Source organism: Rhinolophus ferrumequinum, chromosome 4, assembly GCF_004115265.2.
Source record: "Rhinolophus ferrumequinum isolate MPI-CBG mRhiFer1 chromosome 4, mRhiFer1_v1.p, whole genome shotgun sequence".
Taxonomy (NCBI): Eukaryota; Metazoa; Chordata; class Mammalia; order Chiroptera; family Rhinolophidae; genus Rhinolophus; species Rhinolophus ferrumequinum.
In genome coordinates, this window is record NC_046287.1 from 92340686 (window position 1) to 92367728 (window position 27043).

At 37.8% G+C, this 27043-nt stretch overlaps 1 pseudogene; it reads left to right on the top strand.

Annotated features, from left to right (window-relative positions):
* Positions 1-14406, top strand: part of LOC117021219 (voltage-dependent calcium channel subunit alpha-2/delta-1-like) — a 40531-nt pseudogene extending 26125 nt beyond the window's left edge.
* The last annotated feature ends 12637 nt before the right edge of the window (positions 14407-27043 follow it).

Genomic DNA, 27043 nt, shown 5'->3' on the forward strand with positions numbered 1-27043 from the left:
AAGTTAATGCTTTAATCCCACTCATGAACAATATAAGCATCCTAGACCACGTTAATTTATTAGAGGAGGGAATGAGGAGACTCAAACATGGACAAAGGCAACAAAGTCCTCAAACACTCCTCCAAGGCATAGCATATCTCATTTTCTGTGAAATATTCAATCTCCCCCAAAAGTTGATCGTTCCTTTTCCCCATACTACTTAACACATATAACCATTGTTGTGTGTATGTCACACTGAAGCATGATTTCCTTGAGGATGAGAAATATATCACCTTTATTATTTTTTATTAGTAGTACCTGACACAGGACTTAGCATATAGTAGCATACATTTCATTTAGTGAATGAATTTTAAAAATGAACAAGTTTATATTCCTCTGCATTCGTGACTTTTATTTTTCTGATATTTCATGGAGATAATCAGCTTCATCAAAAACTTCATTCAACATGATCACTGATAAAAGAGGAAGTCTTATCAAGTTCCAAATCACAAAATGTATATTTTCTATGTATGTATCTCCACTTTTCATATTAACTAGGATTCTGGTCTTTGCCTCCAATTAATTCATCCAAATAGAAGTACAATGACTTCAGTTTGAGAGAAGCAGGATGAGGCCTTTTAAGAATTATTCTATCAAATTAAATCTGTGTCATAAAGAGTTCCATGTGTTTAGAAAGCAAAGGAGAGAAAGATGACCTAAGTCTGGTTGAGCTAAATGAAATAGATTACATAATCATATTTTGAAGAAAACCCGGCAGGAATAGAGAAAAAGGGTAACTTGAAAAAAAGAAACAGACCCAACAGGATTAAAGAGTACCTCTGAAGCTCTTCTGATCTGTCCACCCAGATCCAGGCACAATCACTTCAGACTATGGAGTGCATTTTGCTTTTAAATAAATCTAACAAAAGAGACTCCACAACCATCCTTCCTGACAAATTCTAGCTTTTAAAAATCACCAGAAATGATTTCCCACTATAAATCAAAATTCCTTATGGTAAAAGCTAAAAGTGATAACGTGATAACTGCCTCGTGTAAACTATTTCATTTAATCCTCATGATCATGTGACCTAGGAAGAAAAGAGAAAACTAAGGTTGATAGGGCTTAAAGAATGGGCAGAACCAGGACTTCAGCCTAGGAAATTTGACTTCAGCATTCCCCCGCATGGTTATTACACTCTTCACTTCCTTGTGCTGTAATATAAATAATTTTTTTTATAGCGAATTGATAGTACAATTCAATAACAGATCTCCACTCTTAGGAAGCCTCAACTGAATAAGGATTTATATATTTTAAAAGTATTTTTAGAGTTAATTCCTATTTTAAGAGGGAGTAAAACAAGGATAAATTGTATTTCCTGCTTCTTTGTCTTCTCCCCGACACCTACCCCAAACACTCCACAACACACCTCACCCTCTCCACACACACATACAACTTTTTAATCTGTATCAAACTTATTGAATATCACTCTTAGACCAGTTCTTTGTAAGTTTTTCAGCCATAGCAAATAAGAAGATAAAAATGCCACTACTATCGAAAATTTCATATTTCCAGAACCATCCACGAGTAGGTGAAACAGGAAGTGAGATAGTTTAGTGACTGAGAATTTAAGCTCCAGAGTCAGAATGTCTGGCCTTTAATTACTATTTGTGAGGCAATGGGCAAGTTTTTATTAACCTCATCTGTAAAATAGAGAATTAAACAATTTCCAGTTGTCATAAGGATCTAATTACATGTCTCTATAAAGTTTTCCACATTACTCATGGCACACACTAAGTGGTCAACTAAGGATTAATTGTTACCTGAAAAATATCTAGTCATAAATTATGCCACAAACATGGTGGTGGTGGTGATTTTTAGCAGATTCACTATGTTAGCTACATAGAAAACTATTGTTCAGATGTTAACATTAATTATTAAGAGGATTATTTTACAATCCTGTTCTGGTACACAGTTATAGCTAGAAACAAATGTGTTATAAGAATCATACTACGTTTGTGCAATGGTAGGTGTAGGCATTTGAGATTATTTAGATACAAAACTGTGCCTCTTTTTCAACCATGTATAAGACTCTAACACTGTTATTGGGGAAAGTGCTGTGTGATTGTAGGCATTTCTCCAGCACACCTTCATGAAGAGCTGGCATAGCTCTCTAGAAAGGTGAGAAAACAGGTCTGGAATTTCCACATCAAAGTATCATCTCTGCCATCTAAACCACTAAAATGAAGCTCTAGTTTACTTCCTCTAGCTTCTTACCAGCAATATCTATTTCAAATGAACCTCACTCCGCGTTTAGCAAATTCCTGATGCAAATATCTGATCATTGCAGCAGCCACATATTCCTCTAAAGACTCCAAGCTTGATTCTTACATTAAACCAGTTATCCATAAAACCACAAAATTGGAACATGTTATGCTTGACCTCATATTATGCCTTCAGCTTTCATATAAGCTGTTTCCAATTGTTGTAAAATTATTATCAAGTACATCGCCGTTTTGTCCTTTATGAAAACCATCACATGAAAAGTGTCTCTTTAATCTCGGGGCCAGATTTAAAAAAGAAATATACTTAACAAATTTCTAAGCTTCCCATTTTAGGATAATGAGAGTTTTATGATACACCAACTACCAGGATAAAGCTCTGAGTTAAATTTGAGTTCAAATATATAGTTTTCCACTACCATTTTTTCCCTTTGGTTATTTTAAATAGCTTTATATTAGTCACATTTCTTTTACCTGATTTTCATAGTAACCAGTACAAAAATGTCCCCTGCAGTCTCTATCTGTTGAGACACTAAGTTGACCATTGCTTGTGATCACGGGTTCGTTTGGCATCTCCAGATCATCTGACTGGTACCCATGCCCAGCTTTGCTCAATATCTGACATACCTACTCTGTATACCAAGCCTTTCTAGATCACTAAAGCAAAACAATATTTCATGATCTAGTTTCCAACCTCCAATCACTGATCTATTCTGACCGAGTACCTCTGCCTGCAGTTTATTGCCCCATTTCTTTTTTCCTTTTTAAAAAATCCTTAAAAAATCCTTGAGGATTTGGCTATATTCAATATCACTAATACCTCCCCATCCATTTTTTCTTAAACTCACTCACACCCACTTCTCCACTATGACAGCTGTTTTCATAGTTACCGATGACTTCCCAGTTATTAAATATAATAGCTAATTCTGAATTTTCATTTTTCTTCAGTAGTATTTGACACAGGTGCTCACCCCCCTCTTCCTAGGCCTCTCAGGGACTTTCTTCACTTGCCTCTCATGGACACCTTGCCCATTGCTCCTTCTGTCTCCTTGGTTAGCTCCTCTTCTCCCATTGCTACTGATGGAGTCTCTCAGGGCTTAGTCCTTGGACCACTTCTCCATCTTCATTCCCTCCTTTGGTGATCTCATCCAGACTCAAGATTTCCACCTGTATTCCTCCATGACAGAGCTTTTGGACATCAACTATTCCACCTATCATAACTAAGGGCAATTCTGTTCTTAAATTTCCTCAGGCCTAAATTCTTACAGTCATTCTTATTTCCTCTCTTTTTCTCACTTCTTATACCCAGTTTCTCAGAAAATATTATTGGCTGTAAGAAAATACATGCAGACTCTACCAGCTCTCAGACAGACACAGATTCCACCTTGACTTAGGTCACCATCATATCTCACTTGGATTACTACAACAGCTCCTAACTGATTTCCTGTTTCTATCCTTGTCCTACTACAATCTATTCTCAACAAAGCAACTGGACGGATTCTTTCAAAACATAAGTAAGATGCTGTCACACTTGTCAAAATCCTTTGGAGGCTTCCTATTTCACTAAAGAAGTATCTGAATTCCTTACAGGGAAGGGTGTACCATTACCTTTCTGATCTCACTGCCTTGCTCACTTTACATTGGCCTCTTTGCTGCTTCTCCAGCAAATCAGGCATGTGCCACATCAGGGCCTGAGCACAGGCTCTTGCCTTGGAATGATTTCATCTTTTATTTATTTTATGTGCTTGCTCAATCCCTCCTTTGAAATGAGAGTGACTCTGACAAGCTAATTTAAAATTATTGTCTTCCTCTGTATTTCCCTTTCTCCTGTCTCTGCTTTACTTTAATTTTTTTTCAATATAATTTAATGCTTTCTAATTTACTTATCATACTTATTGTCTACTGCTCTCTTTCTTGGCATATACTAGGGACTCAGTAAATGTTTGTTCAATGAACATGGCTAGAATATCTATATTAATCAACATTCTTGAAGAAAACAGAATCCACTCTAGTTAATTTGAGAAAAGTTATGAAATTGTCCCTTTTACCTTTGGTACAACTGAAGAGAAAAAATAGAGAGTCACTTTTCGATAATTCCCAGAACCACATGGTAAACGTTTCCAGGTAAAAGAGCAGCTGCTGCCATTACCCTGCCCCATGATCTAAAAGCAACCAAACAAGAAAGCTGTTGAAACTATTTAGATGCAAGAAGAACCAATTCCTTTTGTCACCATTCTTACCAGAATATCCCATCTTTTCACTCATGACTACCACCATGGAAAAACCCACTTGGCCAAAACCTGGGTTATAAGCACAACCAAAGCTGAAGGGCAACCTGATAAATGTAGCTTTTATCTTTCTAGTCTCTTGCCTTTGATCTTTCCGGGAAGAGGGACTCCAAAGGAGTGGCAGTGGGGATGCACTAAACCAATTGCATTACGTATCACAACCCACCCTTGTGGCTACTGTACATCAATAGGGTCACTAACTCTTATACTTAAACTTTCTAATAAAAACAGCATTGTTCTTGCCTAATCATAATGCAACTTTCCTCACATAAATGAAAATATGCAGACTATCTTCTCAAAGGAGGAGATCCAAAATTTCATCAAACATTATGATCATTTCTTGATGATCAGCTCTCCTCAAATTCAGTCACATTGCTTTCTCACTTTCCTGTAACTATATATCATCCTGTAATTATTCAGATCATTACCACCACTACACTTATATAAAGTACTAGTGAAAACAGAGAGAAAGGAGGGAAATTTTTACATATATAACTATATATGTGACAGACTAGGAAGAGAAAACATACCCTAATTTCAGCACTACAACTGGTCACAAAGCCATATAATTTATAACTTCCTTCTTCTACTATGCACTCCGTGTTCCCTTTCCTGCCAGGTAGCGTTAGAAAGGGCCCTCCAAATACTTATATGCATATATTACTATATATAAAATAACTACTATTTTATCTTGTCAGTTGTAAATACGTTTTCAGTTTGTACTTTTCCATTTTTTGACTTTATACTTCTAACATCAATTATGTGGTCATATCTGATACCCTCTTTTGTTTCTTTTATACATCTTTTACACATTATTTTGTACAACTTTTTTATATCCACCATCTTTTATTAACATAGTTTTTCTTAATGACATCATTTTAAAATATTTTAATCTATCTGGAATGTATTTTGGGATCTGGTCATGCTCCAACCTTATATATTCTATTTTTATTCCAACATTTATTCTATATCTTGTACTATTCCAACACTTGTACTATATCTATTGTGTAAATATTACTGTTTTTATAGGTTTAGATTTATATTTGTTAATTCAATAAAAAATATTATACAAGTTAGTTACAGTGCTAGGTGATAAGGATAATGAGAAAATATCTTTACCGTTATATTCTGGTGATTAAAATAGTTAATAAATAAGCTGGTAAAATAATTTCAGAAGGTAGAACAGTACATTAGAAGGAACAAATGGGATGTAGTGACCTGAAAAAAAATGAAAATACAAAGGACATCTTTTAATAGCAAGTCCAGAGGAGGTCTCTTTGAGAATAGGCATTTAAGCTGAGAACCCAAGGGTGGGACAGCAGCTAAGATAAAGGGACCAGGCAGAGGACAGATAGCTTTTCTGCATGTCCTAAGATTGGCCATCTATTCAGTGTGATTCAGTGCCTAGAGGTTGGGCTGGAAGGATAGACAGGGTTGGCACATGTAGGGCCTTATAGAGAGCACAGACACTTTGGATCTAATTCTAAGTGCATAAAGAGGAACTGAACGGTGTCCTTTGGCTACTATTCATAGAATTGATTATAAGGGGGCACGGTTGGAAGTGGGGAGGTTTGTTAGAAAGTGTGGCAGTTATTAGTACTGTCTGCCACATGAATGAGATGATTACACTTCCAGGACCTCTTGTGGTTAGAGAGATCATATAACTAGCTCTAGTCACTGAGTCATGAAAAGAAATATCCCTTGTAAATTCCAGAGTGAAGCATTTATTGTCAATGTGAGACTATCCAGGGTTCACTATCATCCCTCTAAGCAACAACTGGCAATGTTTGAAATGATGCCTGATCCTTTTTTAGGATGAGTCCAGAGATGGGCAGAATTTCAGCCTATTCGTGATGGACAAGGGGCGTGCCCCATTAAGTCCTTATTGTTACAGACCAGAATTTCTGTCACAGACAGAAGCTTTCGGGACCATGATTTTTTTCCAGCTTTATTGAGAAAATTCTAAGATATTTGAAGGACACAACAAGAAGATTTGATATACATTGTGACAAGATTCTTAGAACCATTTTCATAGCATAACCTAGCTCATCCCAGCTAAATACAAGAGGCTATTTTAAAAGACTAGTTGAGAGATGGCTGTGGCCTGAGCAAGATACTGGCAGTGAAGTAGAGAAATCGACAGATTCAGTGTATGTTTCTGGCTGATAGGCTACATTTACAAGTAGTATTTAAATGTATGAGGTGACCAAAGGAAGTGTCAAAGAAAATTCCAGTTTCTGGCTTTAGTAAATGGTGTCATTTACTGAGATAGAAAAGAATAGACTTAGACCAGGTATAATGGAGAGAAGCAAAAAATTCTGTTTCAGACAAGTTAAATTTGAAACTCCTGCATGAAGCTGTCATTTAAGCAGCTGAATAAATGAATTTGGACCTGAGATCAGAAATAATAGTGGCATTTATAAAATTTGGGAGCTATCTGAATATACGTGATAGTCAAAGCTGTGGAAATGAATGGGATCTCCCAGCAGGAGTTAAGAAGACACCCCAGAGCCAAGCCCTCAGGAACGCCAGCATTTAGCATTTTGTAGAAGAGGAGGAGCTGGCCAAAAAGATTATGAAGAGACTAGTGATTAGAAAATAAATACCAGGAAATGTTGAGAAGTCAAGTAAAATAATGACCAAAGAGTGTTCATTGGACAAGTCACTGATAACCGTGACAAGAATATTTTTGATGCAGTAATGAGCACTGCGGCCAGACTGGAGTGGGCAAAGAGTGAACAGATGAATAGGGAGTAGAGGTAATAGGAATGGAGAAATGTAACGGGAGCAGATAGAGGGCCAGTTCCTTGAGAATTCTGCAAAGACAGAAAAGTTTTATTGTGACTGTTATTGCAGCTTTAGTAAGAAATAAAAAGTACATTAGCCTTTTTAAAAAAATATGTAAGTTTCATGATAAAAATGATCCAATCAAGAGGGACTGATATTTTGATATATAACAATATAAGTTTCCTCTTAATTCTTTTTCTTTTCTTTTGTTTTTTTAACTAAAGTTTATTGGGGTGACAATTGTCAATAAACTTACATAGATTTCAGGTGTACAATTCTGTAATACATCATTTGTATCTCACATTGTGTGTTTACCACTCAGAGTCAGTTGTCTTTCCATCACCATATATTGGACCCCTTTATCCTCATCTACCACCCCATCTGCCCCCTTATCCTCTAGCAACCACTAAACTATTGTCTGTGTCTATGAGCTTTTGTTTCTTCACTTGTTTGTCCCGTTCTTTTGTTCTTTGCAGTTTTATATACCACATACCAGTGAAATCATATGGTTCTCAACTTTTTCTGTCTGACTTATTTCGCTTAGCATAATAATCTCAAGAACCATCCATGTCATCACAAATGGTACTATTTCATCTTTTCTTAAGGCAGAATAGTATTCTATTGTGTATATATACCACAACTTCTTTATCCATTCATCTATCGAAGGATACTGGTTGTTTCTATGTCTTGGCCACCGTGAATAAAGCTGCAATGAACATTGGAGCACATATATCTTTACGGATAAATGTTTTTCAGATTTTGTGGGTAGATACCCAGCAATCCCAGGAGAGGGATTGCTGGGTCATATGGGTAATTCTATTCTTAATTTTTTGAGGAACCTCCACACTTTTTTTGAGGTTCCACAATTTTTTGAGGAACCTTCCATAGCGGCTGCACCAATCTGCATTCCCACCAATAGTGTATGAGGGTTCCTTTTTCTCCACAGCCTCTCCTACACTTATTATTTGTCTTGTTGATGATAGCCATTCTAACTGGGGTAAGGTGATATCTCATTGTGGTTTTTATTTGTATTTCTCTGATGATTAGTGATGTTGAACATTTTTTCATATATCTGTTGGCCATTTGTATGTCTTCTTTGGAGAAATGTCTCTTCAGGTCCTCTGCCCATTTTTTAATTGGATTGTTTGTTTTTTGTTGTTGCTGAGTTGTATGAGTTCCTTATATATTTTGGATATTAGCCTCTTACTGGAGGTGTTGTTTTTAAAAAATCTCCCATTCAGTTGGTTGCCTCTTTCTTTTGTCGATGTTTCTTTTGCTGTGCAGAAGCTTTTTAGTCTGATATAGTCCTAACTTTTACTTCCCTTGCCTTTGAGGTCTAATTTATAAAATGTTCTTTGAACCTAAGGTCCATAAGTTTAGTACCTATGTTTTCTTCTATGCATTTTATTGTTTCAGTTCTTACATTTAGGTCTTAATTCTTTTTCAAGAACAACTTCAGCCAGGCTTTAAAAAATTCTTTTACATTCATTTGTGAGTTTTGTTTTTTTTTTAATTTACTACATATTAGGCACACCATGGTTACATCCAGACCTTCCCTTGGGTTTTAAATAAATGAATCCTTTGTGAACTGTTTAAAGTTTTTGGCCACAAACTTAATTGCTTTTTTTCATGTCAGGAGGCTTTACTGAGACACAAACTTATGTGAAACTTTTTTGTTTTCTTCTTAATACTTCACTAAATTACAGTAAAAAAATTCAGTGATTAAAATTTTAAAATAAATTAAAAGTAAAATAGAAAACAAAACTCAATGTTTAAAAATATTTTAAAGTAAAACAAATTTTGTTCATATTTCATTAAAATATATTTATATAATTTTATATTTACCTATATATGTGTGTATGTATGTGTATATATATATATATGTACACATATATATGCGTGTGTGTGCGTGCACACATGTGTTTTCATCTATGAGTGAAATAGAGAGTCTTTAATGTAGTTGAAAAAAGATATTATTCTGAATGGGAAGCCAGTCTAACTCAATTAGCAATTGCAAACAAATGAAAATAAATAATTTGTTAAATTTCTGTTCCTGATTTAGGAAATAATCGAAACTGTCTTAATGAATGATTATAATTTTTACTGTTAAAAGTGTGTTTCTCATTAGTCCTAAGAAATACTTTTGAATAAATTATTTTTCTACATAGCTATTTGTCAGCTCTAACAGTAATTTTGCTGTACTTTTATGCTCAAAACAGCTCTTTCTTTTTTTTTTTTTTTAAGATTTTTATTGGGGAAGGGGAACAGGACTTCATCGGGGAACAGTGTGTACTTCCAGGACTTTTTTCCACGTCAAGTTGTTGTCCTTTCAGTCTTCGTTGTGGAGGGCGCAGCTCAGCTCCAGGTCCAGTTGCCATTGCCATCGTTAGTTGCAGGGGTCACAGCCCACCATCCCTTGCGGGAGTCGAGGAGTTGAGCCAGCAACCTTATGGTTGAGAGCCCATTAGCCCATGTGGGAATCGAACCGGCAACCTTAGGAGTTAGGAGCACGGAGCTCCAACCACCCGAGCCACCGGGCCGGCCCTCAAAACTGCTCTTAAATATCCTAAATACAAATTTAGATCGTAATGACATTTTCTAAATTAGACTTGGTAGACTTGATTTTCATTAAGTAATTGGTAGAAAAATAGAACTAAACTTTGCCTTGCTTTAATGTTTATTTTAATATGGAAAATCTGAGGAATATATATTAAAGAAAATACAAATATTTTATATATAAAAAATTACTGTTACTGTCCTCTCATATTCCACCAGAATATATGGTATTTATATCATTAGAAACTTTACTGCTATAGTAATAGAGTTGAGTTTTATGATGTTCATTGATCCAATTACTAATTCTACAAATATATGTACTTTAAACACTTAAGAGAGGGATGCCATCTCCACTTCTGATTACAAATTTAATATCCAAAATATATTAGGCTCAAGAATCAATAACCTGAATACCAAATACTAACATAAAAAAATGTATATAGAAAGTTAAAGGTCACTCACATAACTCTCAAGGAAACCGAGAGCCCTGACATAAGTGTACAGATGGACACTGCCTCTCATCTTACCCATTGCTCCCTTGGCATGGGTTGCAAAATATACAGATCTCAAGTCTGGGGGTCTGTTCCTCACTCTTCTGATAACTTGCTTTTGTATTTTTCAAATACTTGACCTGTCTGTGGTTAGATTTCTCTTGTATATTAGTCAGGAGATGACTGAATGCAAATAACTTAAATCTACATAAAAATTAATTTATTGGAAGACTAAATGGGTACCTCTTAGAACCCAAGGAATAAAATGCAGCAGACTGTACGGAAGGAGGGGGGAGGTAGAAGAGGGTTAAGGGGGTCAAATATACGGTGACAGGAGATTTGACTTTGGGTGGTAAACACACAATGCAATATATAGATGACATATTACAGATTGTACACTTGAAAGCTATATAATTTTATTAACCAATGTCACCCCAGTAAATCAAAATAAATAGACAGGAGAAAGAAAGAAAGAAAGAAAGAAAGAAAGAAAGAAGGAAAGAAGGAAAGAAGGAAAGAAGGAAAGAAGGAAAGAAGGAAAGAAGGAAGAAGGAAAGAAGGAAAGAAGGAAAGAAGGAAAGAAGGAAAGAAGGAAAGAAGGAAAGAAGGAAAGAAGGAAAGAAGGAAAGAAGGAAAGAAGGAGGAAAGAAGGAAGGAAGGAAGAAGGAAGGAAGGAAGGAAGGAAGGAAGGAAGGAAGGAAGGAAGGAAGGAAGGAAGGAAGGAAGGAAGGAAGGAAGGAAGGAAGAGAACTGAGGAACTAGAATCAAGAAATAAAACGGTTGGGAACCAAGGCATTTACTTTCTACTTTTCTCTCTCTTTAGCCAAATGTCTCATTTCTGCTTCTTTTCTGTCTGATTTTTCTTCTGTCTCCCTCCATCTTGGTTCCACAGTTTATTTATCAGCATATGGCCCAAATGTGGCCATACTCACTCAAATATCTCTGTAAATTGCATACCCACAGCTAAATGAGCAAGTCCCTCCAAACTGCAATTATTTTGTTTTGCTTTGCTGTACAGTGGTGGTTTAAAGTAGACTACAGATAATTGGTAGAGCTATATATGTGGAAAACTGCATAGAAAGACAGGAAGCAAGTCCCCACAGGAATGTGAAAAGAGAATTCTCCCATTCTGCATTTAGTTGCCAAAGTACTATATTTAAAGAATAAATTAAAATTACAGGGCGGAGTAAATAAATATAAATAATTAAATAATATCATTAATTAATTAAAATTACAGGAAGATTTTTAACTTCAACTACACTCACAAAATCATCTTTCAGCTTCTCTAAGCAGTTCTGTTCCCTTCCATCCTTGCCTTCATGTACATCATAAGGTTGAACCTTTCCTTTTTTCTAAGTTACAAAACCGCCTTTCTAAAAGCTATGTTCATGTTACACTTGTTTTTCTCTCTCACAAAGATTATGTCAGGCCTATGTTTGGAGGTGAGAGCAGGTTTCATCACTATCCTCTTTTCTGAGATGAGAAACTTGAAAAAGGACTTGTTTTACCCAATGCTTAAAGTGAAAACACATTTTTTAACATTTCATAGTTGTAGAGCCTTTCATCATGTAGTCACCATCATTTCTAAGTTAGCCAGCATATTGAAAAGAAACCCACCAACCACTTCCTGTAAGTAAAAAATATATAATAATTCCCTGAGCATTTACATTGAACCAAGCACTTGGCTTATTGCTTTTATATTATTTGTTTTTAGTACTTTGTTTAATATACACTTATATTATTATTATTTGGCAGTAACTGGCTTAAGCTCTTTACAAGTATTAACATATTTAATTCAGAAAACAAAACCAAAAAATTAGGTTGGTACAATCATAAAACCTGTTTTACAAATGCTGAAGTTAGGCACAGGCACGTCAAGTAACTAGCCTAACATCACAACCTAGTAAGTGATGAGGCTGGGATTTGAACCCAGGCAGTCTGTCTCTCAAGTCACTGCTCTTAACCACTGTACTGTCCTCCCACATTCCCAGCATGTGGCATCTACCATCCTATGGATGCTTTACACCATGTAGTCCTCAAAACTATTATATGAAGTAATGTTTCAGTCTGAACACTTTCAGGGCAAGTGTCTAAAACTCAGGGAGCACTCATTTAAACAACACTGAGGATGATTGGAAGGATGTTATCACAGCCCAGAACTGAAGGAAGAGTCATGGGAACAAGAGCAGCACTGGAGACCTCAGGGGTCAGAAGAGGGACTCCATGACTGTCAGTTTATCTTCTCATGTTTTCTCTCTTTTTCTAACAGTTACTTTCTTTTTCTTTTTCTTATATGAGACTTTCTCCAGACTATAAAAAATATACATACAGGCTTTCTCTAGAATCACATACTTTAGCAACTTGACCAGACGATCTTTCCTTACCAGCTCTACATAAAAACAGCCCAGAAAGATGTATGATTTGTCCCCTGCTCAGGACTCCACAGCATCCCTGTAGCCAGCGTGATGGAATTTCACAATTGGACAGCCTGTGTCAAGTGTCCAATCTTAAAGCTTGGGGGTGAGGTTGTGTTTATCTCTACTCACCAAAACCAGCAGTTTCCTTAAAAGAAGGTTTGGCTTGGGCAAAAGAGAGAGCCAGTTCTGATTTGGATTGACTCAATTATTTGTTTCTTCTATAAATGAGTGCTATTATTGTCCCATTTTACCAGACTGTGCAACAAAGAAGCTGCTGAGTCAGGACTTAGGCTGAACCAGGTCAACTGAAAACAATGTCCCAGCTCTTAATAATTAGGCACTTTTTATTATGAGTTTCTCTGCGCGGTATAGTTGCACTGACTCATACTGATTGGGTTAAGATATTTACTGTTTATTATGCATTTCAAAAATGAAAGGAAACTAACATCTCTGATAATCTACATTGAGCTAAGCACCTTGCTAAGTGGTTTAGCATATGATCTTATTTTTTTATCTCATATTAATTCCGAGAAGGGGGTATATATTTTTGTTTATTTCACAGATCACTTGCTGTATGATAAGTAATGAGCCCAAGTTCATACATCCAGTTAGATATAGAACAATAACTTCAACAGAGAGATTTTTCATATACCCATAGTATTACAATACATCAGAGATTTCCATGCTTTTAAATACATGAACCAACAAAATATTGAAATAAAGAAAATGAGGGAACTGACATGAGCTGCATTTTATTTTTATTTTTTTTTTTTTGGCCAGGTTAGGACATACAAAAACAAACAAATTAAAACAAATAAGTAGAGGTCAGAGTTGCCGTTCCCTTCAGCAGTCACTATCAAGTCATGGCTGGATAAGATGCAAGAAGACCTTGTCACCTTGGTGAAAACAGCAAATGGAGTCAATCGGCTTGTTGATATTTATGAGAAATACCAATATTTGTATACTGTAGAACCAAATAACGCACTCCAGCTGGTGGAAAATGCATCCAGGGATATTGAGCAACTTCTATGCAACAGATCTAAAGCCATGGTGCACCTGGCTTTGTAAGCAGAGAAAGTTCAAGCAGCCTACCAGTGGAGGGAGGATTTTGAAAGCAATGAAGTTGTCTATCACAATGCAAAAGATGATCTCTATCCTGAAAGCAATGACAGTGAGCCAGGCAATCAGAAGATAAAACCCATTTTTATCAAAGATGCTAATTTTGGAAGACAAATATCCAATCAGCATGCAGCAGTTCATCTCAACAACTGTGTTAAATGAACTCCACTGGACAAGTGCCTTAGATAAAGTTTTCAAAAAAAAATCAAGATAAATATCTTTCATTATTGTGGCAGGTATTTGGCAGTGCCACAAGCCTGACCTGATATTACCCAGTTTCTCATGGGTTGATAACAGCAGAATTCCAAACAAGATCGACCTTTATGATGTATGCTGAAAACCTTGGTATATCCAAGGAGCTGCATCTCCTAAAGTCATGCTTATTCTGATTGATGTGAGTGGAAGTGTTATGAATTGAAAGTTAAACTGATCTGAACATCCATCTCCAAAATGATGGAAACCACATCAGATGACAATTTTTGGTTGTAGCTTCAAATAATCATTAGTACATTTTCATGATTCAAAAGTCACTAAATGATGTTGTGATCATACTAGTCCAGAAAATAGATTTGCCCTTCAGAAAATCAACACAGATTTTCTGGTTAAGATGGCGGAGTAGGTAAATGCTGTGGTCGCCTCCTCTCAGGACCACATCAATTAAAACTAAACTACAGAACAACCATCATTGAGAATCACCTGAAGTCTAGCTAAACAAAAGTCCCACAGGTACGAACATACAGAAGTCACCTCGAGACTGGTAGGAGGGGCAGAGATACTGAACAGGCTGGTTCCCAAACCCACATGTAGCCATTAAAAATCAGGAGGGATTTCTCTCCTGCAGAGGCTCCCCCTGAAGAGTGAGGGGTCCCATACCAGGCTCCCCAGCTCAGGGTCCCAGTGCCAGGAAAAGAAGGCTCCCAGCAGAGATTGTGGCTAACTGAAACCAGGGCAGCTGATGTCCGAGGCAAGTCTCTTAAAAGTACTGCCACATGCACTTACTCAATGACGGACTCACTCACTCTGAATTCCAGCACTGAATCAGCAGCTCAAAAGGTGCCAGGGACATATTGGAAGAAACTGAATTGTCTGGCTTCAGAATGAGGGCTGGGGGGATGGGCAGCTTTCTCCAGGAGCGAAGAGCTGTCAGAAGCCATTGTTTCTTTGTTGAGCCCTCCCACTCCCTGCATGCAGACATAGGCAGATTCCATCTCTGAGTCTCCATCAAACTGGTTATCACCTTCCATCTGCCCCACCCTAGTGATTCCCTGAGACCATGCCCCACCCAACATTCTAGCACACAAAAGCTGCTTCCAGTGGCTTTTCCATAAAAACTGTTTTAGCTCATGCTGTGGGCTTTCATAAAATCTCACAAAGACTCATAAAACTCAAACAAGCAGCATCTGGCTTCAGTGTGTCCCATACATCTGGCTGAGAAGTCTTAAGGCTGGCACTAGCGACAGCAAGTCTTGATTCACAGATTGGCCTCTCAGGGTACCCCTAATCCTAGTGTGGGCAACTGCCATCTGTGGATTGCTTTGTGGCTCATACCAGGAGGCCCCAGGCAGAGCACAGTTTGCAGCTAAATCTAGCTTGCAGAGGGTTCCCTCCCAGAAGACCCCAGGACTGGCATACCTGGTGGCCAGCTTCAGACCAACCCAGAGTATCATCTGGCCTCTTACAAGAATGATACACACCAAGGGCAGACTAGGCAGGCACCGGAGCCCCACTAAAGCAAACCCTGCTCTTTAGGGTAAACCCTTTCACAACCTCCTCCACTGTAGTCATAGGCAGTCCTCACAACCAATTAGCCCAAGGGTCCCTCCCACTGACATGCAAACAGCAACCAAGTCTCAGCAGGAATGTACACACAATCCACACAGTGGACACACCTGGAGCACCTGGCTCAGGTGACTAGAGACTGTGCGACTGGGCCACATCAGGCACCTACTACATAAGGCCGCTCTATTAAGACTGGGAGGCATAGCAGCCCTACCTAAAACATACAAACAAACACAGGGAGAAAACCAAAATGGGAAGACAAAGAAACATGTCCCAAATTAGAAAAACAGAACAAAGTTCCAGAAAAAGAACTAAACAAAGTGGAGACAAGCAATCTACCAGATGTAGAGCCCCTTTCAGTTTTCATTGTATGTTCTTGTTTTCACTTTGTAATTAATCATTTGTATGACTATTTGTCTAATTCTTGTTCTTCCACAGTAGATTATAAAATCCCGTGAGGACGTGTCACTCTAGTTCATTGCTCTATACCCAGCTCCAAGCACAATGCCTAGTATATAGTAGAGGCTCAAGAACTAAATTGTTAAATAAATAAAAAGTACCTAGGGGCCAGGCTAAGAAGTATAAATTTATTGTGTAGGTAATGGGGAAGAACCAAAGATCTCTTAGTTGGTGTCTCTTAGGTTTGACAATATTCTAGGACCATTATTCTGGCAGAATGGTATAGAATCATCTGGATGGCAGGAAGTCTGGAGACCTATTCCTCACAACATTGACCACAGGGACAGACTGTAACCTCCTGCAGCACACAGGTAAACTTAAACAAATGTCCAAGCAAATAAATCAAAACTGTCATGACCATTTTTGTTTGTTTTGTGTATTTGTGTGTATGCTGTGTTTCTTTCCCCTCACTGAAATGATTGGTTGGCTGCCTGAACTGATTTAAATCACAGAAAATTAGGGATACATGGCCTGCAGCTGAAATCAGATGAAAGTGGTTTCTAACCTATCCAGTAGAACTTATTGCTGGAGAAGTCTTAACTGGACTTCAGTTTTGTAAACATGTGAAAAGGACACGAACATCTGTCCAATTTCTCTTTCCAGTAATTTTCATAACTTTTCAAAGGAAGAGCCTTTAATGTTTCACTTTCCGGACTGGAGAGGATGGCAGCCTCTCCGAGCCAGGAAACAAAGCTCTGACTGGAGAGACTCTGGCTTCCAGATCGGGTATCCCTAGAGAAACCATCTTCATTACAGGAGAAAAAGATCAAGCTGTATGGGTCAAGTTCAATCAAACTTGTAGAAACTGCAGGTACAAACATCACTATTCTCATTCCTTCGCATTTCCACCTACTCCATCTCCACAACTCCGTTCTTCTAGAAAGTCATGTTTATTCAAGACAGTGGATTTACTAGAACTTACCTTGTCACATGAGTCATGAAACCATATTTTATAAACTATGTGGAAAATTTCCAGTTAACATATTTTTAGACACTTCTGGCCTACACTACAATGAATTCATTTTTTCCCCCTGAATTTTATTTCAGTAAAGATAGCCAAACTCAGTAAAGGAATTCAGTAAAGGATTCCAAACTCAGCATTCTCTATATGAGAGACCAAAAGAAGTATATGCCATTTTCTAAGATTTGAAAGTACCAGGAATATTTTTTTAAAAACTAAAATTCCCTCAGAGCTTTAAAATTTGAATTTTAAAAATCTTATTTCCACTCCAGTTACTAGGGCTATCTCTATTATATAAGCAAAGCAGGCATTTATAGCCATATATCAGATACTTAATACGTGGCTATAAATGCCTGCTTTTGCATTTATAACAACATGGCATTTACCATTATTATTTAGGAACAAATAGATTAACAGTAAGAAATAGGAATTAGAAGTAAAATTATCTATTAAAAGCTTATCATTGGTATCATAATGATCTTGCTACTTTGAAGTACATTATAGATGGGTTTTATAGCACAGAATTGCCCAAGCAAGTATGTCACTGTTTTTCCTCACTATGTCTTGGTACTTGGTATAGTGCCTAGCTGGACACTAAGTATATATTTGTAAAATAAATATTAGTAGGAGGATAATGAATGAATGAATTCTCGATTTGATGTAAAAATTCTTCTCATGTTATTTTACTTATAGTGCATTGCATCTGAAGGTCCTGCAAAATTCACCCTCTGGGTCCCTTAGTGGCCTAATCTAGTCCCATGGCCTTAAATACCACTTACATGCCAACCACTCCCACTTCAGCTCTACCTCTTCCCTGAACTTCAGATTTAAATATCCAACGGTCATGCAAACACCTCTACTTAAGTGTATGCATGTGTGTGTGTGCACATGAGAGTGAGCAAATGATGTATTGAAAACTGAACTCTATTTCTAATTATCCCCCCATAGCCTGCCTCTCTTCAGTCTTATTCTCATTAGCAAATGATAACTTCACATCTCAGACAAAAAAGGATTCTGGGGGTCATCCTTGAATCCTCTCTTTTGCTCACATCCTTTATCCAACTCATCTGCAAATCTTGCTTTACCCTCAAAATATATTCTAAATACAACCACGTCTTCCCACTCCAGCATTGATCCTGCTAATACAAGTGAGTTATCTTAGCCTGTACCAGGATAATGGCTGCCAGATGTTCATCCTACTTCCACTTTCCCCACCCCCATCGCACCCAACAGAGATTGTGCAGAACCTAAGTCATGTCACGTTCTCTCCTCCCATGCTTTTCCATCTCACTTTGAATAAAACCAAAGCCCTTACCTCAGTCTACAAAGCCTTACACAATCTGCTCACTGGCTGCCTCTCAGGTATCCTCTTCCCCTTCTACTGCTATTGATCCTGCTACAATCATGCAGGCCTCCTTGCTGCTTTTCAAATCCACCCAAAAAGGTCCTGCCTCAAGGCTGTTGTGTTTGTTCTCTCCTCTGTCAAGGGTCTTGCCCAAATGTTAATGTGGCTCATTTCACTGAATTCAGATGTCACCTCATGGGATCACCTTACCTAAAACACCACTGTCTCAAGTCACTTTCCATCCTTTTACACTGCTTGATGTTAATTCTTATTACTTATCACCACTTGAAATGTTGTCATATTTGTATATGGATCATTTGTTTGTTTGCTTTCTACTGCTCTGCACTGGAACATAAGCTCTGTGAGAGCAGGTCTTCTTTTTTTTTTTTTCCTAGAATAGAGCCTGATAGTACTGTGTGAACTGACTAAGATCCATGGCACTCTTTATTATTCACCTTTGTATATCCCATGCTTAGTTTTGGTACAAATCGTTACTATGTAAAGATCTATTAAATGAAATAATTGATTTATCGTAGAAATAAGTCCACTCAGGGGACCATTAAAGTAATAGAACCAGATGAGATCCCACAGAGCTAAGTCAGAGTCCATCTTGCTCTTGCTTGTATGTGTAGATAGCTTAGAGTCAAGGCCTATTCTGAATCTTAGCTCTAAAGGAACAACTCCCTCCCTTGACAATATATGTCAGACAGCTCAGATACAAGTTTTGGACAAAGCTGTGCTCTATCTTCAATTTCACTATAACCGGGGTTGGTTAATGATTTCTTCAGAGCAGTCTGAGTTGTCAGAGTCTGGTTTCCTAGCACTCTCCTCACCACGGCTGAAGAGTCATTTTTTTACAGAAAAATATCCTGCCTTGACAAAAAGTGGTGGAAACTTTTATTTATTTTACATTAATTACCCACTAGTTTCCTGCACTTGAAGTTTATGTTGCATTAATCTTACTGAGATCACATCAAAGCATATCAAATTGGTCATTTATGACATTCTTTTGAAACAAGAATTGTACTTTTTAAAAAACTTAAAAAGATGCCAAACCTATTTTCAAGATACACATGAGTATCTAGGATGTTGACCAGTCCCTTCCTTCTCTTTTCATACTCAATTACATACTCTGAACAAGAAATCTTAGGACAAGGCTTTCTTTCTTTTTTTTTTTTTTAACTTTTATTTATTTTAAGCGTGTTTTTCTAGGACCCATCAGCTCCAAGTCAAGTAGTTGTTTCAATCTAGTTGTGGAGGGCAGAGCTCACAGTGGCACAGGAAGGGATTGAACCGGCACCTTGTTGTTAAGAGCACCGCGCTCTAACCAACTGAGCTAACCGGCCACCCCAAGGACTTCGTTTTTAAAAACAGTTTGCACAGGATGGCCGATTAGCTCAGTTGGTTAGAGCATGGTTCTGATAAAAACAGTTTGCACATGAGAAGCATCGATAATAATAGTAATTATAATCCGAAATTACTCTCCCTCCTCCAAAAAAAAAAATGCTTTAGGTCCTTCTATCTAAAAATTAAATGTCAATGAAAAAAATAACTTTATTGAAAAATATGTATATAATGACTCTTTTTGAAATGTATTGTACTTTGTTATAATGAATGATCCACAGAGTAACATTTTCTTCCTGTAAATTAGAGTAGGGTTACCTCTCAGAAGAATTTTTCAATTTGAATTTTTCCTGCGTTGATCTGTGCTGCATCCCAAACAAAGCATATTTGCCTGAGGAGATAACTTATTTACTCTAAAAATTTCCTTGAGCAGTAACTTATGGCTGGAATCAGTCATTTTTATAACAAATCAATCACTATCTTTAGACACTTTGTGATAGCTATCCATTTCCTATGGATAGCTATTTTTCGAAGAGTCCCTGGAGCTCAAAATATTTATCTTCAGTCTTAATTTTACATACACTTTCCCTGAAACACAGCCCAGCAGGGGTACCCTAACCGAGGCCTGACTGACCAATCACGGTAGCCTATGACCCTGAGTGCAGTGATGGCTCCAAAAAGAGGCAAGTAACTCCAGCAGGTCAATCAGAGCCATTTCTCTGAAGTGATTTTTTCAGACATTAAAAGAGAAACACTCTTCTGGAGTGGCCAAACTGAAAGGGGCCACCTGCCCAGATGGCCTCAGTTGGAGAAGGTATAAACAGGTGACGATCGAGGTGTAGATCGTTTGCCACCTTCTCAACTTGAAATAATCCCAGAAATTATCATTTCCGTTTATCAAAGAGCAATGCCAAAGCCACCTAGAAATAAGCAGTAAATTTAAATTGCAGCTCAGCTGTCTGACTTGTCTTCATTTTTTCAACATTTCCCCATTACAGATGTGTGGGGCAATGATTTGTTAGGTATTTGATGGTAGTCTTTTGTATTCGGGATTTTGTTTTCCCTTTCAGGTTTGGAGCTTTGCTTTTTTATTTCAATAGGAAACTGTGGGCAGGCTACTGCAGCTCAGTTCTCTGCTGGCATTGGTTCCTGGAGTTACAGATTAATCAGGAATTATTAGAGGAAATATATGGGAGCAAGATGAGATGAGAAAAAAAACTGTATATGCTCCCTGGGTGGGCATCCAAAAATAAGAGCGGGAAGGTCATCTCAGTTCCATCATTCATCTTATAGACAAGGCTCCTAAGAGAACAGAGAGCTTTGACAAACGTCTCACACAGTTAATGGCAACTCAGCCTCCAGCCCCTTCCTTATCAATTGCCCTTTATGGAGAAAGCCCACGTATACCGTGTTTCCCTGAAAATCAGACCTAGCCAGACAATCAGCTCTAATGCATCTTTTAGAGAAAAAAATTAATATAAGACCGGGTCTTATATTATATTACATTATATAAGACCCAGTCTTATAGTAAAATAAGACTGGGTCTTATATTAATTTTTGCTCCAAAAGACGCATTAGAACTGATTGTCCAGCTATGTCTTATTTTCAGAAAAACACGGTAGTTGAAAAGAACGAGGCCAACTCACCAAAGAAAATGCAATTGAGATATAGGCTGGAGAAAGAGAAAGAGGGAGAGTGGGGATGAGAGTGAAAGAAAACATTCATGACTCTGAATCAATTTGTCCTTGTTTTCAGTTCCATCCCTCTCCTCGCCAGGAACACGTAGTCCCAAACTCTCTAATTTGGTGAAAATTAATTTGGATTAGATTTGTGTTGCCACAAATATGCTGATTTTAGGCAACTTGAACTCTCTGAGACTCATGCTGTGTCTCTATAAAATGAATACAATAATATACCTATCACATAAGATCCTATGACTAATTAAATAAAGCCACGTTCATTAAGCGCTGGTCTGATTTATGGCAGTTACCTATGCTTAACAATTGTTACTTGCCCCTTTCATTTACTGAGCCTGATGGTAGATGTGAAAATAAAAATGGCACCTCTGATAGGACTGTTCTTTCTAGAAAAAAAATGGATGGGGGTGGGGGTGCCATATTGTGCCCAACTGCTCAAAGCCCAGCCAGGCTATTCTTCAAAATGGGCCATAACTCTAAAACACAAAAAATAAAATGGCCTCCAAATATAGAACAACATACCCACAAAAATACTCATTTTTCTCCTGGAAGTATTTTTGTTACTACCATATAGATGAGTACAAAAATATTTTTCACCCAAACATCTGCGTCTGAGATACAGACACTGAGGTGGGAAGAGGGTTTTGAGGACATTTGGAAAGACAGTAGTATCCTTCTCACATTTCTTGGAGTATGTGACTAAGGCCAGTCAGACCTTGAGAGTCGTGCTCTGGCTACCATCTTATCCATGTGTGAGCAGACTTCTCGGCAGCCAAGAGGAAAAAAAATCTCTCTGCTTTTCAATAGCTTTCAAGCCATGAGAAAAAGAACTCACCAGGCATGTGTCCTCTACAAAGTTTGCTAAATGTAGCTATTCATTATTTTATAGCATTTTACAAACTGCCTTTTTAGTCAATCTTTGTTTTGGTTGGGATTGGATAATACAAGCAAACAATTTGGAGAATACACAGTCATACTCAGAAAAAGGCTTAATGAATATCATTGATCTAATCCAAATTAGATGACAGAACAGGTTGTTTCTGACATTATTTGTTGATTTTGCCAACTTGAAGGAAATTGATGTTAGCTAATAACCAATTTTTAATCAAGCATTGCCAGGGGCATGGGACAAATGATGTCCTAGGGACGGTTTGCATCTCATTCAGATGTGATGTCTGGCCTTTTAGAGGTTGAGGGAAAAGACACCTGTTTAAATTATCATTTATTTAACAAATACAGAAGAATGAAGAAAGTCTTGAATCCAAATCTTACAAAATAAATAATAAAACATCTATGCTTATTACTTCGTGTCCTACGTAGCTATTCATGGACAGAATGAGAATAAACATATACACACTTATCTTGTCATCTTGAGAGAGTGTTATGCTTAGGAGCCAGGCTCCTGGGTTCAAATCCAGTGCTGCCCATTATGAGCTGTGTGATGTCAAGCAAATCCCTTAACCGCTCTACAGCTGCTTCCTCATGTAGAAAAAGGTTAATGCTAGATTCTTCCTCGTTGCAAAGAAGAATTGTTGCAAAGAAGAAATTACATATAAATGAAAATTATTTAGAACAGTACCTGGCATATGTATGTTAACTACTACTATCATCCTCATCATCTGAATCCCACCAAAGTATATACAACAGTGTCTATCACATAATAAGAGCTCATTAAAATGTACTGGCCAGCCAACCGACGACCAGCAACCGACTGCCTCAGCCAGGGGGAGTGCAAGGCTCAGAATACCAGCATGGGCCAGAGAGCTGTGTCCACAACTAGACTGAGAAACAATGGCTTGAACCGGAGTGGGGAGGTGGAAGAAGGAAAAAAATATATACTGGCTTAATGAATGATTAGTGGAAATTCAGAATCAAAAGCACAGCCCCTATTCTCAATTTTTGGTATTTGGGTAGATACGGGCCAAGCGAGTAGCCCCCCCAACTGAAAATCTTTTAAGTTTTCTTTCCTGTAGGGATTTTAAGTTTCGGTTTCTTTAAGTTTCCTTTCCCCCGGTTTCTTACCTCCCTGGTTCCTGATCTTAATCACCTTTCAAATCAGCTTTTTAATCTTAAACAGAAGATTGTTCCTAGCCTGAATCCTAGGAAGTCCCCTGCCCCCTGCTTGAGGCCGTTCCAGGTCCAGCTCCTGGGTGAATACTGCCACCTGAATGACCGGATTAACTAGAGGAAAAGACCACAGGCTCCACGAAGCTAAACAGAATTTCTATCACACAGTCACCTGGCGTTGATGGCTTTGGGTCCCGCTTCTTGAGCCAATACTTTTAACTCTGTTTAACCAAAATCTATCTCTCCTCATCTAGGAGCCTTGGGGATACAGAGGATACCCCAACAAGATTGCCAGTCCCAACCAAAGAAGCCAGCACAGTCTTCCAGGCGGTTCTCAAGACCCCTTCCTCTCATCTAAGGCCAGATAGGGCGAGAGTTCCATGAATCCCCCAATAGGTAGGGACAGCTCTACGCCCCTGCCCAGCAGGAAGCAGATACAGAAGAAAAGACCCCTGTGCCCGTCAACTTCCCATAGAGATTTTATGAAGATCACATCTCTCAGGGGAAAACAAGGCAGGCAGGTAGAGATAGACATCGGGTCTCTGCATTCTTGCACATCCAACACAACCCACAGAATGCGACCACCCAAAAGACCTTCCTTTTCTACCCAAAACTTTCCCTTTTCATTGTAATTATCTATCCCTATGAGGAAAAAAATGGGTACAAAATACCCAACTAGATTAAACAGTCACTCACACCTGTGCAATAAAGGCCACAATGACCTTCATTTCACCTGGGCCTCATTATACCATCATTATAATATAATGCATATGCCCAGAAGTTCATTAATATCATTATAACAGACTGAATTCTGGGAGGGAACACACGCAGTTTAAAAAGATGAGGTAATAGCCCTTTATCAATCACAGGTGTCAATCACTCCTGGAAAGGAACAGCCCATTCTAGAGTAAAAAGGGATGAAAAACTCCAAGTCCTCACAGGTCAGCGCCTTTGAGCCTCTTGAGCTTTGCCTTTGCTCTGGGGCCCGCTCCAAACTCTTCGGAGTGTACTTTCTCTTCTCTTCTAATAACGGCCCTTGAGCCATTCTCTGCTGCTCGGATCCGTTCCTACTTCTTTGGAGTGTCCTACCTCTTCTAATAAACTATTCTTTCACCACTTTATTGGCAACAGGGTGACTGGGTAAGATGGTATATATTATAAAAAGAATATGATTTTTAGTGTCAGATGACTGACTTTGAATCAGCCACTGATTCAAACCTTGACTCAGCCACTTCAGCTCTATGTCCATATAAAACCTGGTCTTCCTGAGCCTCTGTTTCCACAATTGGTGACAATTTGCTGACACATATGTAGTGCTTCAGGACAGATACCTGCCAGATGTTTGTCCTCCTTCTGACACCCTCCCTCTCAAATGCTAGTTACCAATTTAGTAGCAGAGACAATACGGTTTCCATTATTTAGAAAAGGAGGTTATCAGGAAAAATGAATCATGTGGGTCTGGGGAAATCTGGGAAAGTATCTTGAAAGAAGTAACCTTGAACCAGATTGGAATGCTGGGAGAATGTCAACATCCTAGAAGGGAGGGAGGAATGGTGTGGGAACAAGGTATAGAGCAAGAACTAGAGCACAGGTAACCACTTTGGCAGAAGCAGGGGGCTGTGTGAAAACCGTTAAAGGAAAAGAGAGGTACAAATAATAACATTCGTAAGTCCGACATGTGTGCACTGTTGCATGGAAAGCTCGGTCTGCTGGCTTTGGGCACAAAATGGAGGCGAGATTGGCAGGAGGTGATTGCATTAGATGATGAGGCATTTTCAGAGACTTGGAAACTATGGGGTTTTCTTTACCAATTGTCTCACAGAACAGGCTTCCAATACCTGGATCAAGCAAAATGCTAACAAATAATGGGTTTGAAAGCCAAGGCCAGTGGAAATGACTGAAAACTTGCTTTGAGTCAGACAAACTTGCTTTGAGTCAGACAAAAAAAATAGTTATGAATTATTTTTTTTTTTAGTTTCAAGGAACAAAAATTTGGCCTAAGTAAGTCAACCCAGTATATTATCCATATGTAAAGGAAATAATTTTCCTGTGGTCAAAAGGAAACAGAGTATTAAGATAAAGTATTTTTGAAAGGATTATAAATTACACTACAAAGTATTTATGTTTTACTTGCAATACCATTTTGTATAAATAAACACTATCTACCCAAACAGAATCATTTTGCAATCACTAATTCATTACAGATTTAACAGTCATTTTCCTAAGAAATGCTGGCGGGATTGGCTTGTCACATAAATCAGAAAGATGGCAAGTGTGTTTCTTAATCTCTGTTTGCCCAAAATTATCTCAACCACTTTTACCAAACTGGTGCTTTAATTTTTTTAGAAAATTTACACTCCTGTGGACACAAGAATGTCCAAACCTGTAGAAAACTTTATGAGTTTATTTGAGCCAAACAGAGGATACACTTGTATGCTTCTCTTAAGGGTGGTTATGCTTCAGGAGTCTGAAAAACAGGATTACTCTGGCCTTTCCAAGGTGTGTTAACCTAGATACACAAGAACAATGGACCAGGCTTGCTTAAGGCAAAAATAAACCTTTTACTGAAAATGTTGTATGCTTGGAGCATGACTACCCACCATGACTTGCCCAGTTAGGAATTTATGATCAGATCATCTATCACTGGAATTGTCAGTTTCATTAAAGAACCCCTTTTTTTTGTCCACACCCCTACTTTATAATTGATTCAACCAATACTAAATATCTGGCACTTAGTGGGAAGTGGCAGTCCCAGGTATATGGACTCACTTCTCTCTCCAAAGGTCTCTGTCTCAGATCTTAAACAGTAACTTTCTTGTTTAATCCAAGTTCTTCGACACAAAGAAAGTTAAGCAGTACTTTCCTGGTTTGCAAAGGCAGACGGTATTGTTTGGTCTTTAGAGCTGCTAAGTAACAAAGGCAATTTGGGAACCTGAAGAACTAACTTGATTTTGTTTTCAGGGGTAATTATTTCATTCTTCCCCTCCCCTTTACTGCTTTAAATTGAACCTCTTAACTAAGTTTAATTTTGCAAAAAAAATAATTTTTCATTTAAACCTTCATATGATTTCTTTACATTTTTAACTTCTTGAAACTTCTTATTTCCTATACTGACAAAGGAAATTATGTGTACTACTTAATAATGCTAGATTCTTAAAAGCCTGAATATTAAATACTTATAAATAAAAGCTAAGACTTGGCCCTTTATTATACATATATGAAAACAAATTGATTATGTTTTATTTTACCATGTGTCACCTTGCATTTGCAAATCATTCACTATTACCATCCTAAGTGAATTCTGTGTCTTGGGAGACCAGAAAATGTAATGAAATATAGCTCCCACAAACTTGTAATCAGTCTATAGTGTTAACATATTAATATAGATTATTATTACCATCCTAACATTCTGAATTAATGTGTGCCAGTCACAACATACTTGACAGGAAGGATCTGATTTACTTCTCATAAAAA